At 42.9% G+C, this 18,364-nt stretch overlaps 1 pseudogene; it reads right to left on the bottom strand.

Moving 5' to 3' along the window:
• LOC130708200 (toll-like receptor 2) lies at positions 1 to 7,296 on the bottom strand (annotated as a pseudogene).
• Positions 7,297 to 18,364: the final 11,068 nt, after the last annotated feature.

The raw sequence follows: 18,364 nt of genomic DNA, 5'->3' as shown, positions 1-18,364 counted from the left end.
TCAACTGAAACCCTTCCTGCTGGGGATGGCCTTTTTCTCAATGGGCTCCAGCAGAATGAGAATGGCAGCAGCATCGTTCTCATCAAAGAGACGAAAATGGGAGAAGTCCAGCTCGTACTTGCACCACTCACTCTTCACAAAGTTCTCAGAAAGCACGAAGATGGTTTTGTGGCTCTTTTCAATGGAGTCAATGATATTGTCAATAATCCACTTGCCAGGAATGAAGTCCCGCTTGTGAAGACACAACTTAAAGGGAGGGTTGAAGTGCTCCAGCTCCTGGACCATGAGGTTCTCCACCCAGTAGGAATCCCGTTCACTGTAGGACACAAAGGCGTCATAGCAGATGTCCCTGCGGGGAGCCTTCCTGGGCTTCCTCTTGGCCTGGAGCCAGGTCCACATCATCTTCACGTACCACAGTCCGTGGAAACGGTGGCACAGAATCCCCGCAAGCAGGAGCAACAGGAAAAGGGCACAGCACATGGCAGACACCACGGCTGCCCTGTGGCATTCAGAAGGTGAGAGCCGGGTGTCCCGAACCCGCTGGCCCCGCACGGGGGATGGAGAGTCACACAGGTAGTCTTCTGGCCAGTCCGATCAGGACCTGGGCCAGGGCCTGCTGCCCCTGCGTGAAAGACAGGAAGTCACAGGAGCAAATGAAGCTGTTGCCACCAACTTCCAAAGTCTTCAGTTTTTGAAAAGAATCAAGTTGCTCCTTAGAGAAAGTTTTATTTTCTTGCTTACTTTCCAAGGAAAGGAAGTACCTGGGAGCATCTTCGACATGTACCTGAAAATGTAAAGTTCTTTAAGATGTGACAAAATAAAAGACTATATGGCTAACATCTAATAGGCCTAGTGTCTGGGAAACAGTGAGTGTTAGATTGTATATTTTGACACTGGATAAATTCAAGTATGTTACCTTTTTCTGGCCACTGATAAGAGTTAAGTAAAGAACCAAGTGTACACTGACAAAGATCAATGTTAGTCAGGTTTTTCTAGAGAAAGCAACATTGTCCAGAGTTTATAGATTTTTTTGTCTTAAAATCAAAGTATGTAGGGAGAACCTTTGAACTGACTGTTTCAGTTCTTCTCCAACCATCAAATGTTCACTGAGATCCAAGTATCCTGTGGATTTTAAATATTGAGAAGGGAGATATGGTATTAAGCAAGCTTTGGCAGTTTCAACTGTGAATATCTTTAGTTAATATAAAAGCATGTTTTTAAAGTTCTATCATTGTGGAAAATTCTCATAGCTAAGCTCTGTTGTTATTACAGTTTCTATTGGGCCTGGTCTGATCATGGGATCGCAGCCATCCCATTTTCCATTTTCCTGAAGTACAGTCTTCCAGTTCTACATTCAATAACTGATTTTCAAATCTTATTGTTTAATTACTTCAACTTGTTTTACTATTAGTTTTTTCACTGTGGGCCTGAGTGTAAGAGTGTCTTCTGTTACTTGTGATCTCATATGAAGAGCAGTATTTCTGAGTTCTAAATATTTTGGAAACTTGAAAGATTGACAAAACCTTTCCGAGTGAAATTGACCTCTTTATATGTGGTCAAAAGGTACAAATTTCCAGTTATAAGATATATAATTCTGGGAATGTAATGTACAGCATGGTGACTATAGTTAGTACTACTGTTTTAGTAATACTGTTATTATACCTTTGAAACTTGCTAAGAGTAGATCTTAAAATTTCTCATCATAAGAAAAAATAGTAACTATGTGAAATGATGGATTTTAACTAAACTTATTGTGATAATTATTTCACACTATATATACATATATCAAATCATTATGTTATACATCTTAAACTAATACAATACTACATGTCAATCATATCTCAATAAAACTCGGGCAGGGGGGACACATTGAGATACCACTACATGCCCACTAGAAAGGCTAAAATGAAAGACTGACAATACCGAGTGTCGGTTAGGATGTAGAACAACTGAAACTCTCATACATTGCTGCTGGCAATGCAAAACGATACACCCACTTTGGGAAAGTTTGACAGTTTCTTATCAAATTAAATATGCACTTAATGATGCAACAATCTCAATCCTAGGTAATTACCCACGAGAAATGAAAAAATAAGTCCAACAAAAGCATGTACTTTATTCAGAGCTAGAAATGACCCAAATATCTATCATCTCATGAACAGATAAAGAAATCGTTGTATATGTATACAATAGAATACCACTCAACAATAAAAAGGCAGAGCTGCTGAAATATGCAAGAATATGGATGATCTGAAAAGAATTACATGAAGTGAAAGAAGTCAGACACAAACAAATACATACTATAGAATTCATTTAAGTGAATTCCACACAATTCATTTAGATTTAAATTCTACACAAAGCAAAACTATGACAGAAAGCAGAGGTATCAGGGAGCCGGGTGGGAGAGGGGATTGATTGCATAGAGGCATATGGGGACTTTTGGGGGTGATAGAAATGTTCTGTATCATGATTGTGATGGTGATTACATGACTGTATGTCTTTGTCAAGCTCATCAAACTACTTTTTATATTGATAAATTTTATTATATATAAATTATCTCAATAAAACCGACTTTAAAACATCCTCTTCTCTCCAAGAGCAAAGGATGGATATATCAGGCCTCCAAAATAGACGAGCTAACCTTTTGCTCGCCTTTTAGAGAAAGAAGGAGAAAACACCTAATTTCTCTAGCAGGTCATCCTGCCTTGCTTATAAAATGTCTCCTTGTACTTTAATTAGTTTACATTAATTTCTCTCACTTGCAACCAAAAGAGACCTGGCTAAGATATTTCTTGATGGAAAGAAAATTGTTTCTTAAGTAACTCAGGAGGTCCAAACTACCTAGAAATATAAAATCATAAAATCTTCTAATATCATATTTGGGTGGCTTTATCCCTTCTGGAATGCTCATTTTCAGCTTTCTGCCTTGCCAATACCACTCCATGTGTAATCAGAGCGATTCAGCACCCAAATTTTACAAAGTCCATTCCAGGACTAAACTCATCAGACTACAATGATTCCAGAAATTAAGATATTCCTAGTAAGAATGGTCTAAATGTTCATTTTTTAAAAAAAGAAAGGAAGAAAGAAAGAAAGAAGAAACAAAGACCAATAAAATCTCTTACAGTAAAATTGACTGCTTCATCTGTCAGCCCAAGTGACTGATCTTCTACATTGATTTCAGACTTCTTGGTACCTAACTCCAAGGATTGGAAGCATCAAACTTAAGTTAATTCAGAACAGAAAGTCCATAAAAGTCTTGTTTTGTTTTGTTTTTTTAATTTAGAGAATCTGTGAATATTTCAGGAATCTAAAACTTGGGAAAATGAAAAAAGAGAGGGAAAGAGACTTTTCTTCAAGTTCTCTGATGCATTATCCCAGATGCAAAGGGCCAAACCATGAAGATGATACATGAGGTAAGTTTGTATAGGTTAGGTCCAAATATACAAAACTCTCAGGGACAATGCAAATAATTTTCATCTGTTGCAAGACTGGTAGTAGATGATAGAAAAGGAGATTTCAAATTCACACACAGCTGCTGAATGTGGCTGGATGTAAATTTCATGAGGGCATGGACTTTGTTCTCCTTTTTGCAGTGAAGTATTCCCAGCCCTGAGAACACAGTAGGCACTAATCAACTATTACTTGCTTTTTAAAAAATATTTATTTATTTATTTATTTGGCCAATTCGGGTCTTAGTTGCGGCACACAGATCTTCGTTGTGGCACGGGGGATCTTTCATTGCGGCATGAGGGCTCTCTAGTTGCGTCACGGGAGCTCTAGAGCGCGTGGGCTCTAGTTGTGGTGCGCAGGCTTAGTTGCCCCGCAGCATGTGGGATCTTAGCTCCGTGACCAGGGATCAAACCCGCGTCTCCTGCATTGGAAGGCAGACTCTTAACCACTAGACCACCAGGGAAGTCCCAACTATTACTTGTTGAGTGGTGGATTGACATGCCTTTTCAGAACATCAGTTGGGTCTGGAGGAATGGAGTATGGACATTGCAGACACAGGTGGGACTGCAAGGGAGAGAGGTCTGACCAGCGGCTTCTAGCCCCAACTTCCTACACTTGCCGCACAATAGCTGACCTTGTTTAAAGACGAGAATGAAGAAATATAGTGTATTCTTTCCAACCACAGAGTCAGACAAACCATGAGCGAGCAGCTGGTATCATTTTAATATCTGTATGGCCTCATCAGTCAGGAAGAATATGAAAAGAAGGCAGAATTTTATCAATTTCTAAGTTCTTTGGAGTGCCTTGGGAAATATATTGAAATATCTTAAGAATCAAATAACTGCTAAATCCAACCATGTGATGTGGCAGTCTGGGTAGAAGTTGCTGCCTTCCATGTGGATGGAAAAAAATGAGCTCATGATAATGACTCAGACCCAGGGACATGAGCTGTGTGACCACTGCCTTCTCTAGGTTCAGTCCTGTTACAAAGCATAACTAGGGTTCAGTGTGTACCAGTCACGGTCACAGACCATGCATTATATTGCCAGCTTCCTAGGCCATATCATTGGCCACCTCTCTATGAATGAATTCCCAAATTATGTATGGTGATGTAATGGTTTCCTACGTGTGTGTAAGTAACTTTCAAAGCCTGGAGGTTGCTGTCTTCTTGGCCATTGTATGGACAGTCATACTTGACCCAAAAAGTTTCTGGATGCAATCTCTGGAAGACTTATAATTAGTATTTATATTAATATTTTGTGCTAAGGAATCTATGAATATTTGGTTTTTAAAGACTTGTCACATTTTTTTAAAATTTGGTCTATTAGAGTCAAGGTCAAGCTTGTAATTCCAACTTAAAATGTATACTTCATTTATATTTGTGATTTTAAGTTGAAATTTTTCATTGTAGAAACACGGATTGAAACATTTGTCATACATTGAAACATTTAAGAGAGCTTAAATTTTACCATATTTATAAGTGTATTAGTTATATTAGAATTGTTTAAGAACTCAGGAAAGTTTTACTAAGTCAAACAATTGACACTTAAAGAGAACATCAAATATATCACATTTATAAATGCCACTAAAATTAATTAAAAGTTTAGTTAGCTAAGTTTGTAAATGGGACCAAACAAAAGCCAAAGTCCCTTTTAAACTGATGTTTATATTTAGTAGATTTACGAATAGTTAGTCAAACCTAAAAGCTTAAGGAAGGACAAGATTTTTAACCTGGCAAATTTAGTTATTTAGATATTAAATCATAAAGCCAAAGCAAACTCCTGAATTATCTCTTCTACAGACAAAAAATAATGAGGACTTTTTTTTAAAAAAGCCAACATTGACAAAATTAAATTTGAGTCACCAAAGAAAAAATTTGCCATGTCCTTCCTTCCTCTTCTGCTGCCTATGGCCACGGTTTCCTCTGGCTTGAGTCAGTTACGGCCTCATCTTCTGGTCTGATCCTGTGTGTCCCGCCAGTGTCCTTCTGCTCTTCCCTCAGCTATGGCTTCCTTGAGCTGTCAATCACTGGAACAGATTTGACTGTGTATACATTATTTACCATGTGCCAGCTCCAGCCCTTTTAGGTTACTAAGAGATGATTTGTACTAAATGTTGGTTTATATGATGGGATTAAATCTATGGGATTAAATCCATGGTTAGGGTTAGGGTTAGGGTAGGGTAGGGTAAGGCATCATCAGATCCAGGAACTCCACTCCCTGATCAAATGTGAGAGTCACTGGCTTATCTCCCCAACCTTTTGTAAGAAAACCAGTCCCTTTGAGGCTCCCAGCTCACATACGCCATTTGCCCTCATGCCCTCCTCTGTCTCTCACTGTCTGCTGACCTCCTGCTCCCTTCCTCTCACTTGTCGAAGACTTTGGCATCTGCTCACAGACTTCTTCTTAAGATCTTCCAGAAGCCCAGCTGCTTCACTGTTCACAAAGATGACCCACCTGTCACCTCTCGGTTCCTATACCCCCTCGTCCCCCGAGCTCCTCCCCTGCACTACCTCGGTCACTCCCGGGACCCGGGGATTACCAACACTTGTCCAAGTTCAAAATGACTAACTCAGCCTCCTGCATCTTGCTCAGAGTCCACTGGTCCCTCCTCTTCCCCCAACCCATTGGTCATCTCCTGCCTTGTCTTTCTTCCTTATTTAGTGTAGATTCAGGCCAATGCCTGGTGCAAGCTGGAGCTCACAGGTGGAAGGGTAAGCAGAACCCGGGGTTCCCATCCTCTAAGCATTCTGTGGAGAGTCATACTTGGCCCCAAATTTCTGGTTCGCTGGGTTCTTCCGCCTTTTTTACAGGGAAAATACCAGCCTGGGTGTGGCCACCGGATGGTCTGAATATGCATGCCCATTGCACAGGGGCGCTGGGGGTGCCAGCAGGAGGTCTTGGGAAGTTGGGATGACGCAGCCTTTCTTACTTCAGAATCTCCAAGACACCCTTACCACCCCCGCAAACCCTCTTGCCAGTGGTGTCACCAAACATGGAGTTGAAGGAGAGGGCTTTCCCCTCCCCCCAATCTCCAGAAGCCTTCCCTGCCCTTCCGTATGAACAGTTGGTGTTTTCTCACTATCATGTAATGGAAAATAGTATACAAAAAGTTTCAAGCCCTCTCACCCCTGAGTCAGATCACCACTTCTAAATAGGAATTCTAGAGCCACCACTCTCTTTTCCTTATGTTCCTATTCCTCATATGTGACAAAATCCTAAACCTGAAAGTTCCCTATGGACTTAGAGGAGACCAGGCACTGTTTTTACACTTTTCTAGCCAACCCACCTCACCCTCCACCCTCCTCCAGCCACTGGCAGTCTCTACCTCCCCACATGCTCTCGGGGATGACTTTGCCTCTTATTTCACAGAGGAAATTAAAGCCATCCACAGAGATCCCCTCAACTTCTCACTGCTGAGCTCCTACCCACACCCACCCTCCCTTCCTGCTGCAGTATGAGAGGGCTCCCTCCTAGAATGGCCGCCAGCCCCACCTGGTTCAATCGAGACGCTCCCTCCCTGCCGTCTCAGGAACCACGTGCTGCTTAGTATCCTTTCTCTCTCCTGTATTTTCCACTGCTCCATCTCAACCAGATCATTCCTACCAGTGTTTACACATCCTCAAGTCTCTTCCATATTTATTTCAAATAAACAAACAGAAACAAATTCTCATCTCCCTCAAGCTTCTCCCTCTCTCCTCCTTCATAGAGTAACTTCTGGAAAGAGCTCTTTATACTTCCTGTCTCTGTTTCCTCACCTCTTGCCCAGTCTTTAGTCTACTCCAACCTGGCTTCCACACCTATCACTCCAACCAGCACTTGCAAGGTCATCAATGACCGCCATACTGCTGACTCCCAAATACATTGTATTCTTCCTGTTGTCTAACCTGTCAGAACAAATCTCCTTGCTGACACTCCTTCCTTCTTTGCTTCTCCCTTGGCTTCCATGACCCCACATACTTAGGCTTCCTTTTCGATGCTCCTTTTCAGACTTGTCCTCCCTTACCCTGTTTCCCAAGTCTAGGTCCTAGGTCAGTCCTCACTGGCTGCTTTCTTCCTAAGGAGTCTCATTTATGTTCATCTCTATGCCAATACCTCTCAAATTTAAGTCTCCCATGCAGACATCTCATCCGAGCTGCAGACCTAGATGGGCAACTGCCTTCTGGAGACATGCGTCCACGTGGATGTCTCAGAGCATGTCCATTCAGCATGTCCAAGTCTGAGCTCATGATACTTCTTGCCAAGGCTGGTCCTCTCTTAGTGTTTTTTATTTCAACATGTGGCACGACCATCTATCCAGAAGCATCTGCTAAAGACTTAGTTCTGATGATTTTACCTCGAATCCATCCAACTCCTTTTACTTCCACTTCCATCAACCTAGTTAGAGCTACCTTCACCTCTTGCCTGGACTATGAAAACAACCTCCTGATGGTCTCACCTGCTTCGCCTTCTCCGTAGCTCCTTCTTCACGCTGCATCTAGAGCAGCCCCCTCTAATGAAAATATCATGCGAGCTGCTTATGTAATTTTAAATGTCCTAGTAGTTACATTTTAAAAGGTAAGCAAGAAACAGGTAAAACTGATTTTAATTACATTTTATTTAACCCCAAATATTACCATTCCACTATGTAAAGATTATGAAAAAAGTAACAAGGTATTTTACATTCCTTTTTTACACTGTCATTGAAATCCAGTGTGTATTTTACATTCACAGCACATCCCAACTAAGACCAGCAACATTTCAAGTGTTCAATACCCATGTGTAGCTAGTAGCTACCATTACTGGACAGTAGAGATCTAGAATGATCTTTTAACAATGCAAATCTGATCATTTCACCCCACCTCAAGTTTAATATTCTTCTGTGGCTTCCAAATTGTTCTTAAGATTAGGATCCAAGTATTTAACATAGGCTACAAGTTCCTGCAGGGTCTGTGATGTGGCTTGTGCTTCAACTTCTGGTCTCTGCCTCTTCTCACCCTCACCGTCTGTGTGCTGCCACATCAGCCACATCAGACTTTCAGGTTTCCAGACCCACGAAGTTTCCACCCACCACAGATCCTTTGCATATGCTGTTCCCTGTGCTGTGGATACCATCCTCTACTACCATCCCCTCCCCCATCACCAGCACCTCCACCACCAACATCATCTCCACCACTAGCACCAGCATCCCCACTGCACCATCACCACCATCTCCACCTGCACCATCACCTCCATCATTACAGTATCACCAACACCATCACCACCACCTCCACCTGCACCATCACCACCTGCCATAGAGACTCTCACTTCTCCTTCAGGTCTCCACTCACCTTCACTTCCCTTACTCTTCAGCCTAGATATGTGTTCCTTTCCTTCATAACATTTAGCTTAGTTTGTAACTATATCCTCCCACATGTGTGATTAGTGCCTGTCTCTCTTGTGAGGCCATAAAAAGAATTGTTTAGCTCACTATTTTATTCTCAGTGCTTACCCAGTGACTTGTATATAGTATGTGTTCAATAAAAACTTTTGAATAAATAAATGAATAAACCAAGATAATCAGGAAATAAAGGACCATAAAATGGGGCACAGAATAGAGCTTGAAGAATGGAGGAGAAGTCAGGGAACACTGTCAAGTTTGACAGGTAGACTCTAAAGCGGGATGGAGGAGTGGGAGGTAGATGCTTATACTAAGACTGATCTTGTGTTAGTATCTCCACTCGAAGTTTAATGTATGTTTGTTTAATGCCTTAACAAGTCTATGAGGCAGGTATTATCTGCATTTTAAATTTAAAGAGGCTCAGAAGGGTTCAGGACTTGTCAAGTGACATAGGTAGGATTGGAACATCACTCTGTCTGATTTCAAAGCCCATGCACCATGCGTTTCACTAGATCTCCATAGACAAATGCCTATGCTTTTACTCAATGAGAATAATACTATTCAATGAGAATGTGACTGAACCCTCAAATAATAGAAAAGGCTAGATTTTTTATAGCGTGTATGTACGTGCCCCTATTTTGTTGCAAGATTTCTTCATACAAATGTTGCCCAAATGCATTGCACAATTCAAGTGTGATTGCCTCATATGAGACACTTAAGCAAAACAAACCTTGTCTGAAATGATAGCATTTACTATTTTGAGAAGGAAGTTAAATGATGATTGTATGGGACCTTCTCAATACCAGTTGACTTTCCCAACTGTTTAAGTGAGTTTATGCATATAATGTGCTTAACAGAAACTTGGCATACAAAGAGATCAATAACTGTTGGCTGGTATTATCATGATCATGATCGTTATCCTTCCTGGCTCATAACAGCTTTTCCCTCATTTCCTGCATACATACTAAAATATAGGTTCATAAAAATATGCTATTCCTGCTCTAAAGGACTCACATGAATCGCTGCCATAAATCAGCTTCTGGACTGAATCAGTTCAGCCGCCAAACATGGCCCATGCACCACAGAGCACAGATCCAAAGCCGAACCCGACTGGTTTCCAGGGCTCAGCATAACAGAGTCCCACCCCTCATCCACAGCGTTATGGGGACAATGGAGCAAAAGGGCCAGAGCTTTGTCATCAGAGAGACTCGGGTTCAAACCTTACCTCTTCCACATGCTAGCGTTATGACTGAGCAGATCACAAGACTCAGTTTTTACATCTGTTAAAAGGGAATGATAACTCTTAGCCAGGGTATAATGCCCAGAAGCTGGTACATGCTCAGTGTTAGCTATTATTTTTTAAGAGGCATTTAAACTGTGGGAACTTAGTTCCTGCTCTAGTTTGCTGTAGGTCAGCCAGTCTAATCCAATTGTTGATGGATCAGGAGAAAAATAATGAGAACATTCGTCCTGGGGGAAGGAATCTCACACAGTCACTTGCTCTGCCCACAGCCACCTTTCTATTTCCTGATTCAAGGGGTCACTGCCCCCAACCCCCCAGAATCTGGGGGGACAGCAGGAATATCACCTCGACAACCATGAACCTGCCATGGCTACAGTGGGGTCTGGTCCTCCCTCAACTGTCCATCTGTCCAACAGTCCAGATTGACTTTTAGAAAGTTAGGATACTATGACTCTTGCTTGTTGTGAGAAATAATATTTCAAAGTGTTTTTAAAACAGGTCTGCCATGAAAGTACAGTAGGGAGGCAGTGTGTGCTGTGGTTACAGATAGAGGTCGTGGGCCCTCTTGCTAACTGCGTGATCCTCTCCAGTTATCATCTCTGTAAAATGAACGTAATAGGGTTGTTATGACGATTAGGCAAAGTGCCTTCTGCAAAGCACAAGCAGTGCCTGGCCTTTGGGAGTGCTATGAGTTGTTTGTCAGTAGAGCTAAAAGAATAATTGTATTTATTTTGTGGAAAATCAACTGGAGAAATGAAGCTGCCTGTCCATATCTGTGCACAAACATGTAGCATATGAATAATAATAATAGGTGACAAAAGTACACAGTGATGGGGTGAATGAGAAGAGAAAGCGGATTGTAGCTCTGTTGACTGAGGAACTCTTAGACCCGTGAAATTGCAGAACTCAAAGCTGTGTTGGCAGATAATAAAAATTCCGAGAGAAAATTAAACTATATGAATGGATGTGGATATCTGGGTAGATTTTTTTCCCCCCACTCTTTCCTAAAAAAGCATTTGTTTCTAATCTTAAGCTGACTGCCCTGCCAGGAAAATTACCAGATAACTGTTGCCACTCAAATAATCAGATCCCAAACCTATCTTTCTGGTCCAGTGAGGGCAGAAGACCCAACAGGTGAGGAAAGACCTTATCCAATGTCAACCAAATATAAAGTCACCGATCCTCCCCCTGTGTCACTCTCAAAGAAGCAGGCATTATCAAGAAAGAATTATTCCTTGAGGGACCTGGAAAGGACTAACCGGCCAGAAATTCTGTATGAAAATGATGCCATAGAAAGCGTTCACTTGGACGAATAAGCCCCTTTGACAAAAGGTAAATACACTAAGGAATGTAAATATTATGGGACTTTCAACTTTAAGATGAATATTGTTTCCCTCTTACCAACTAGACGAGCTCAGTTTCTCTCAGAAAATGAGGGTTTGATGACACAGGTGGAGGTGCAATTTGGGAGCAGAGGGTGTGGCCTCAGGCAGGTTCAACTGGGACAATGAAGGCAAAGTATTAGGGAAGAGGGGGGGACCCCCTCAGGAGCAGAGAATAGAGTCCAGGAAAGGGGAGGGGACAGAGGAAGGAGGAGGGGAGAAACCCACTCCAGGAAAACCTCATTTGAGAACACGTTTTGTCTCTTTGTCAAGGGACGGCTCCAGGCCACACCCACAGGCCCAACAGTAGTGTATTGTTCCTTTCGGAGGAGAGACCTGGGACTGCTCTGGGAGGGGAAGGACCCTGCTCTCCTTTCCAAGACCGCGGGCCAGCTCTGCTGAGGAAGCTTCCCTGCATCGCGAACACACAGGAAGACTTGTTCTGCTTGAAATCTCAGAAACTTGCACAACTGGACCAACCCCAGCTCTGCCAGGAAGCGGGCAGGACAAGCCTGTCTTGCCGCAGGCTGTCCAGGGAGTGACTGCAGTCACATTCCACTCTTTCATCACATGTTTCCAGAAATTTCAGTTTTAGGAAATGAAAGTGACTGCTCTGGAGGACCTGAACTTCCCGTTGGAACCACGCCATGCCCAGCACAAGCCATCGTGCAGGAAGCCAACCCAGACAGGGGCGGCCTGCAAAGGGAGGGTGGCAAGAGAGCAGGACTGTCAAGCACCTACGAGGGGCCAGACATTGGCTTTCTGTTGACAGCGTTTACTCAGCGTGTCCTTCTGTCAGGCGTGGAATTAGTTGCTGGGGTGAACGGCACAAAGTCATGGCCCCTGCCCTTGAGAAGCTCACAGTTTTAAAAAGGAACAAATCTAACAAAACAGAAACAGACTTACAGATACAGACACCAGACTGGTGGTTGCCAGAGGGGAGAGGTGTGGGTGAGAGGCAAAATGAGTGAGGGAGATTAAGGGGTACACACTTGTAGGAATAAAATAGATAAGATACAAGGATGTACTGTACAGCACAGGGAATATAGCCAATATTTTATAAGAACTTTACATGGAGTATAATCTATAAAAATATCAAATCACTGTGTCCTACACTTGAAACTAATGTAATATTGTAAGTCATACTTCGATTGAGAACAAAAACTCACAGTCTTACAGGGAAGACATAAGTTGTGCAAGTAATTCCAAGAGGGACAACATGAACATTACACATGAGGCGAAAGTCTCTCAGCATCCCTGTGAAAGATTTATGAACCCCATTTTGCAGATGGGCAAACTGAGGCTCGTAGCGGTCAGAGAAGCTAGTAAGAAGCACAGCCAGAATCTGAACTCCAGTCACCTAATTCCATAACCCATGTTCTTTCTATCAACTGCCTTTCAGTCTCTACCATGTGCATGTCACCAGGGTGAGAGCTTGAAAAACTATTTACTCTGAGCTTCATACCTTCCAAGGGTGAAGAGCTACACAAATAGGTGGATTTGCCAAGAGTAGTAGAATGGAAAATGGCGACAGGAAGTGGTGGCCCACCCTCACTGTGTCGGTGGTCTTCTGCGTGTCAGTGTTTCTGGGCCTCAATTTCTTGGGAGTATTACCTTTTTACGGGGTTGTTAAGATTAAATTAGATGGTGGATGTGAAAAGTAGTTTGTAAGTTAAAACCACTGTTCTCATGCTTATTACTCTTACTACTACTTTTCAGCTTTGGAAGATACAGTAGTACCTGCCTTGGGAGCAAAGAGCAGGCGTGCTTACTGCCCAATTGGAAAGATTTGAGTTCCCCAAGCTCAGGGATCCTCTGCTGTCATACACCCCACTGTGTGTGCAGGTGTCACGGGGCCCTCCTCACCCTGCCCCATGGGAATCTGGGCTCAGTGAACCATACAAAATGCTGATACTCTAGCTGCTGCCATTGCTGTAAGAAATAATCCTTTGTCACTGGTCTCCTGTGTTCTGCCAGCATCCATGGGACCGTGACAAGCCAACTGGTTAGCTTGCCTTTGGAAGGTGGAAAAGGCAAGGAAATGGACTTTTCTCCAGAAAGGATTTTAGCCCAGTGTCCGACCTCCAAAACTATAAGATTAAAATTTTTTTCTTGTCTTAAAGACACTAAATTTGCAGTAATTTGTTAAAGCAGCAATAGGAAACTAATACAGCACTGTCCAGAAGTGATCGTATCTGAGGTTTTACCCCAATTGCAAGCTAACCAGTCAAGGAATGACCTTGACTCTGACACTCTGGTCTCCTTCTTTCACTTATTAACACACTTATGATTACATTGGGCCCGACCAGAGAATCTAGAATAATCTCCCCATTTCAAAACCAGCTGATTAGCCTCCTTAATTCCATCTGCAGCCTTAATTCCTCCTTGCCATGTAACATAACATATTCACAGGGTCTGGGGATTAAAATGTGGACGTCTTTGGGAGACGATTATTGTGCCTATCACAAGTAGTAGGAAAGGAATCCACAAGTGTGACAGTTGACAAAGGGAAGCCACTTTGCAATATAACATTGTCACAAAATATCCACATGTTCGAGTCTGGCTGTCCCAATTTCCTGCATTTCTCAGGACAATTATAACCATCACTATGTAATAAATCCTTATAGTATGTTTATGAAGTTCCCTACATGAGAAATGGCTTTACTGTAAATCGAGGCCTGTCGCATGGCTTTCATTTTGAGGCTCTTATTTGACAATCAGATTCCACTATGTGACTTCCTGTTCGTTGTAAACCAGACTATTCCAGACATACTCTCCAAGTTTGGCAAAAATGCTAACAGCCAATTTCTCATGACACGGTTAAGACCAATGAAAGTTTTGTTTTATTTATCTGGATTAAGAAACACTCATTTTATATTATCCTATTTTTTGTTTTAGCATAAATTTAGTTCCTACCATGGATCAAATCATATCATCCTTGTGCATAATGAGAATTGGAACTCAGTAGTAAACTTATGACAGAGTTTTAGTTGCTTTAGACTTTTCAAAACATATTATATTTAACATGTTATATTTAATGAATAATTTATTATAGGCAAGTATCTCTCTCTTAAGTTAAACAAAACAAAGTTCTTTTCCATTTATTCGTTCATCCAATAAATATTTATTGAGTGTCCACTATATGCCAAGCAATGCTGGGGAATTAGAAGCGAACAAAACAAATCTCTGCCCTCATGGAGCTTAATTCTTGTCAGGTGGGTAGGAAGGCCAATATGGTGGCATCACTGGGTCCTCTGCTCAGGGTCTCATCAAGCTGAAATTCAGATACTGACTGGGGCTCTCACCACAGCCTAAACCAGGAAAAGAGTCACTTCCAATATTTCTCAGGGTTTTGGCTGAATTCATTTCCTGAAGCCGTGGGTTGAGGATTTGTTTCTAGCTCAGGGTCACTGTTGGCTCCTAGGGGCCACGTGAGCGTCTCCAATACAACCATTTACTTTATGACAGCTGATTCTTCAAAGCCGGCGGCACAGACAAAGTCTGCTAGCAAGACGGGGGTCTTATACAACGCGACATGATTATAGGACCAACACCCCATCACGTTCACCACATTCTATTGGTGAGAAGTAAGTCACAGCTCTTGCCCATACTCAAGAGGAGAATATTATACAAGGGCATGGACACCAAGATTTAAGGATTGTGGGGACCAGCCTAGGGTCTGTCTGCCACATTGAGACCCAGGATGAGTCCAAAGGGGCCAGTTATTGTGCACAAGGGAAACTCTGGAACACAGCCCCATCCTACATGTCCAGAGGGCGGAGAGATGGAAATATTTGGTGAGCAACATTAATGACCCCCACAAACAAACATGTAAATATACATGTCAAGTGATAATAAATACTATGGAGAAAATAAAGTACTGTAAGGGGAGAGGAATTGATGGCATGTGGGAATGGGTATCAATCAGGATAGCTTAGGTTATGCTGCTGTAACAAATATACAGAGACCACTGAGGGTCCAGACAAGTCTCCAGGGAAATTTTGCTCTAGGTAGTGACTCAGCAATTCAGGCTAATGTAAGCTGCACCAACCTGTGGTCAAATCATCTGGAACATGTGGTCTGCCCTCTCACTGCAGAAGAAAGCAAACATCAATATTATACATTGACTCTGAAGTGCTTCAAACCAGGAGTGACGTGACTTGTGCTCAAATTCATTATCCAAAGCTTCAAAAGTTCATAAAAAACAGAAGTAAAACCAATGCAAAACTTAAGTAGGAATTAGTAACCTCACTTGTCTTGCAAAACTAAGTTAAACTAAGCTTTGCTTAGTTTAAGCTTTGCTTGTAGGAAATTCTCAAGTCTAGTCTCCATCTGTGTTTGATTTTAACAAAAGCGATAAAGGGCAAGGAAGTACAGTAGTACAGTCTCCACGTGGGTGATAAGGTGAGCCCAGGATAGAAGCCTAAAGGGAGAGAGGGAGTGTCACGGGGACATGTAGGGAGTGAGTGTTTTGGGTGGTGAGAACAGCAGGTGCAAGGCCTTGGAGGCAGAAGCTTTCTTGGTGTCTTTGAGAGATGGTAAGGAGGCCAGCGCTTGGAGTAAAGTGAGAAAGAAGGGCAGTGTGGGAGATGGGGTGGTGGGAATCATGTCATGCAGGCTCTTGGGGGTCATGGCTCTCACGGGTCATGGAAAGCCACGGGTGGGTATGGAGTGCAAGTGTGACACGGGCTGACAAATTGAAAGTTCCGGCTCCGGTTGCTCTGTTAAGAATAGACTATCTCAACACCTTGTCTTTCAAACCAAAAGCCCACACACTCCATAACCCAACCTTTGTAGGTGGGGCAGGCAGAGCTCTCTTAAAGCTTGGCTCTCTCAGAAGTCACTTGTAATAGGTCTCTGAGTATTGGATCTTGGCATTATTTTAGGTACTCTTTCAGAATGTATCAATTCTCTATTTCACCTTGAATAATTACTGGGCAGAAGCTTCCTATCCAGTCATTCTTAGAGATCTGATCCTATTTGCAAATAGTCACCTTTCAATGATGTGCTTTTTATGATACCATCAGCTTCGGAGGTTCTGTAGAAAACAGAGAGAGTAGGTATTTGGTTGTCTTTTTCTGAATCCCAGGCTGAAAGACAAGCCTCTATTTGAGCATGCCCTTCGGTGGCAGAAGGGAAGAGTATGAGACAAATGGCCATGCGGCACCTGTTAAATCTCCTGGAAATTAGCACACTGTCACTCTGCCCACATTTCACAGCCAAAGCAAGAAATCAGGCCAAGCCTGACAATGGGGCATGGAGTATATCCCACCCACAGGGGGTGCTGTTCAGAGAGAGAGTGGATATGATCTACCTCGGTCACTAGATCAAGTCAGTCTGGTCTGAGATCCCTTAGGAGGTCTTCAGCTTAGAAGCGCAAGTTCCAGCTGAGCGTGGGGCTCTTTGGGGAGGAGGAGAAGGTGTCCGAGGGCCCAGTCACGGTGTCACTCACTCTCCGAGGAAGAGTGAGGCCAGGAAGAGGAGCGGTTGTGAGGAGCAGAGGAGAAGCTCCGGGTCACAGCGTCTGCGGTGGGAGAGGTTCACAAAGAGAGGTGGTCTGCAGGAAGTGAAGGATCAGTTTTCTCCACGAGAGACGGCCAATCCCACTGGGGCTATCTTCGAGCCACTGACCTCCTGCTTCAGGTCACCAGGATATGGTAAAGGCAGCAAAGCCAAGTAACGTCTGCAGCTCAGCCTCCAGCTTTCACTGGTGTGAGCTTTTCAGTCCCATCACACTTTGCTGTGCACAGGTCACTGTCATTTGTTGGACTGCCGTGTAGCACCTCCCAGTGGCCAGGTACCTCCCTGAGGTTGGGGGGGGGGGGGAGTGGGGAGGGGGGGAGGTGTGATTCAGGAAGGGGCACGAGGCACTTGTATCAGTACATATGCCGAAAGCAGGATGCCCAGTAGGAAGATGTCTGAGGAACAGGAAGCCCTGCCCTGTGCCCTATGTCCTGCTCAGTGGCTGAGGTTGGGCGTGGACCAGCCTTGGTCTCTCCCAGTCCTAAGTTTCCATGACCACACCTCTGTGTTAGGCCAGCTTTTCTCACAGAAATGACCTGAGAAAAACAAAAGGCAACAAAACTTCAGTATTTAAAACATCGTGTTTTAGCAACAAGGTGGGGCTATTCCACAGTTTATTCTTTTGGCAACAAAACACACAGCTGAGTCTTCCCCCTGGCTGACTCATGGCTGCTGGCTCGGCCTGGGTTTAATATCACATCAAAGACCCCAGTGGTCATGTTCTCACCTAGGGTGATCAACTATCCTGGTTTCCTCCGAACTGCCCTGGTTTTAGCCATGAAAGTCTCACGTCCTAGGCAACTCCTCCATCCTGGACCCCCGGGGTGGCTGATCACCCAACTCATCCTTTTTTTTCTTTAATTTTTATTTATTTTTAAATTTTTATTGGCGTATAGTTGATTTACAATGTAGTGTTAGTTTCAGGGGTACAGCAAAGTGAATCAGTCATACATATACATATATACATTCTTTTTTAGATTATTTTCCCATATAGGTCATTATGGAGTATTGTGTAGAGTTCCCTGGGCTATGTAGGTCCTTATTAGTTATCTATTTTATATATAGTAGTGTGTATATGTCAATCCTAATCTCCCAATTTATCCCTTCTCCCCCTTCCCCCCCAGTAACCATAAGCTTGTTTTCTAAGTCTGTGAGTCTGTTTCTGTTTTGTAAATAAGTTCATTTGTATCGTTTTTTAAGATTCCACATATAAGCAATATATGATATTTGTCTTTCTTTGTCTGACTTACTTCACTCAGTATGACAATCTCTAAGTCCATCCATGTTGCTGCAAATGGCATTAATTCATTCTTTTTTATGGCTGAGTAATATTCCATTGTATATATGTACCATATCTTCCTTATCCATTCATCTGTCGATGGACACTCAGGCTGCTTCCATGTTT

The sequence above is a fragment of the Balaenoptera acutorostrata genome, chromosome 5 (assembly GCF_949987535.1).
Source record: "Balaenoptera acutorostrata chromosome 5, mBalAcu1.1, whole genome shotgun sequence".
Lineage (NCBI taxonomy): Eukaryota > Metazoa > Chordata > Mammalia > Artiodactyla > Balaenopteridae > Balaenoptera > Balaenoptera acutorostrata.
This window is presented reverse-complemented; position numbering and strand designations above follow the sequence as displayed.